The sequence below is a fragment of the Neopelma chrysocephalum genome, unplaced genomic scaffold (assembly GCF_003984885.1).
Source record: "Neopelma chrysocephalum unplaced genomic scaffold, ASM398488v2 Primary Assembly neopelma1_96770, whole genome shotgun sequence".
NCBI lineage: Eukaryota > Metazoa > Chordata > Aves > Passeriformes > Pipridae > Neopelma > Neopelma chrysocephalum.
Genome location: NW_020925414.1, coordinates 691,970 through 694,670, shown reverse-complemented (window position 1 = coordinate 694,670; position 2,701 = coordinate 691,970). Strand labels below are relative to the sequence as shown.

General features: G+C 47.5%; 1 protein-coding gene across 1 annotated transcript in view; it reads left to right on the top strand.

Annotated features, from left to right (window-relative positions):
• The window catches only part of ARL15 (ADP ribosylation factor like GTPase 15), a 274,201-nt gene that overhangs the window by 13,269 nt on the left and 258,231 nt on the right, over positions 1–2,701 (top strand). The gene's annotated exons all lie outside the window — the stretch shown is intronic.

Below are 2,701 nucleotides of genomic sequence, written 5' to 3'. Positions count from 1 at the left end.
CGTTCCAAAATCTGCCATAGACCTTTTCTGCTCACAGTATCGAAAGCCTTGGTGAGGTCAACAAAGGTTACATAAGACCTTTGTTCTGTTCCCTACACTTCTCTTGCAGTTGTCTGAGAACAAATATCATGTCTGTGGTACTCCTGTTGCCTCTGAAACCACACTGACTTTCAGGTAGAATTCCTTCTGCTGTAGCGAGTATTAGTCTGTTCAAGAGTATTCTTGCCAGGATTTTGCCAGCAATGGAGAGCAGAGTAATACCACGGTAATTTGAGCAGTCTGATTCAGTACCTTTCTTCTTATACAAAGTGATGATGACTGCGTCATGAAGGTCTGATGGTAGTTCGCCTAGTTCCCAACAGCGCACCACAAAGTCATGAAATTTAGCATGGAGTGCAAGTCCCCCATGTTTCCAGATTTAGGGTGGAATTCCATCAACCCCAGCTGCCTTGCCGATTTTCACCTGCTGTATGCCCTTGAGGGTTTCTCCTAAAGTGGAGGCAGTATCCAATTCGTATTTCACCGGTTGTTGTGTGATGGACTGAATTGCTGAGTCTTGGACTACACGGTTGGTACTGAAAAGAGTATGAAAATGTTCAGACCATTGATTCAGAATGGGGCCTTTATCTGTTACAGTGCTGAGTAGAGGGCTTTGGACTTGTTATGTAGGCCCGTATGCTGTTTTCAGGGCCTCATAGAATCCTTTGTGATCCTCTGTATCTGCACATAATTGAGTTTTTTCAGCTAGATCAATCTACCACTTGTTCTGGATGTCATGGAGTTTCTGTTGGAGCTTGCTGCATGCAAGATGAAAGGCTATTTTTCTTGCGTGACAGGATGGCAGTGCAAGATGTGCTTGGTGGGTGGTTCTCTTCTTCCTCAACAATTCCTAGATCTCTTGATTGTTTTAATCAAACCAGTCCTTGTTCTTCTTGAGGGAGAACCCTGAGGATTCTTCAGAGGATTGCAGGATGCTGTTTTTAATACGGTGCCAAATTGTTTCAGGAGAGGAATCTGTAGAGTCTGTGGAATGGTTTTCGAGCCTAGTTTGAAGGTTTGCCTGGAATCTTTCTCTTACTGTGGCTGATTGGAGATTGCTAACTTGGAGTCTTCTCCTTGGGATACTGCCCCTTTTGGGTTTGAATTTGAGGTTGAAGTTGAGTTTACAGCGCACAAGCCGATGGTCTGTTTGGCATTCTGCGCTGGGCATCACACGGGTATGGAGGACATCGCGGACATCTCTCCGTTGCACCAAGACATAATCAATGAGGTGCTAATGCTTAGACCTGGGGTGCATCCAGGTTGTCTTCAGACTATTTTTCTGCTGAAAGATAGTATTAGTGATGATAAACTGTTGCTCCGCACAGAATTCTAGCAGAAGTCGACCATTATCGTTGCAGTTTCCAACACCATGCTTGCCTAATATTCCTTTCCATGCTTCAAAATTCTTACCTACTCTGGCGTTGAAATCACCCAGGATAATGATCTTATCATCTGCGGGCACCTTTTGGGTAAGGTGGCGCAGCTCAGTGTAAAATTTATCTTTTTCAGCAGGGTCAGCTTGGAGAGTTGGGGCATATATACTAAAGACGAGAACATGTTGCTTGTTGTTTAGTGGAAGGCGTAGGCGGTCAGAATGACCTGTCGGCAGATTTTCGAGTTTAGGAACAATAGAGTTTTTGATCATGAAGCCGACTCCTGAGAGATGTTTTCAGTTCTGGGCTTACCTGACCAAAAGAGTATGTAACCGGCACCATGTTCTCTGAGGCTGCCTTCCTCATGAAGGCGAACTTCATTGACAGCGGCAATGTCGATGTTGAGACGAGCCAGTTCATGGGCAATTAGGGCAGAACGACGCTCAGGACGTCCGCTATTGGCAGAATCGAGCATGGTTCTGATATTCCAACATGCTAGAGTTAATTTAGGTACACCTTTGGAGGCAGGTGCATGCCTTTGTCTTTTGCTCTTTGTGCTACCACATTGGAAGAAGATGCTTGTTGGCCTGTGGTTAACCAACCGGGTGAAGGTAGAAATGAGCTTTGTTTAGGCCACCTTTTCTAGGCCCCTCTCCGAGTGGAGCAAGCAGTGCTGTCCTTGAAAAGGCTGCTTGGTCGTTCAGGGTGCTGCCCCAAGAGACTGTCATCTCCGGTCAGTCTCAAATGACCAATATCCTTAACCGCCTGCATGCAGGGTTGGGTCTGCGGCTCCCAGTGCACCTTTCACCTGCCGTTTCAACCCTCGCCCATCGCTACAGGACTTTTTGCATTTGGGTAAAGCCTTCAAGCCTGCGCAATGGATTTTTTTAGGTGGGGTGCAGTATGCGCAGAACTGAAACCACCCTTTAATCCTAAGGTTCATCTCCCGGGGCCGAGCAAGCTTGGACGGTGGCAGTGAGGTCCTCAGGATGTAGGTTTAATTAGAGTGACCTTCTCTTAGATGGATGGCCTTACAGGGCTAAGCGAGCTCTATCTGCCCAGGTTTGGGAATTAGAGTTGACCTTCTCCTAGGATGGTTGCCAGAGGGCTAGTGGGCACATCCTGCCCATGGACATATTATATTTGACCATTCGGTTTTGACCTGTCTGGCATGGGAGACCCTGCCGATGGCATGTGCCGTCGCCAGCATAGCTCGCAGCCTCATAGGGATACACAGGCTTCCTCCTCACTGAGACCCCACGGCCCGTCAGACCCCCTCCCCCCCC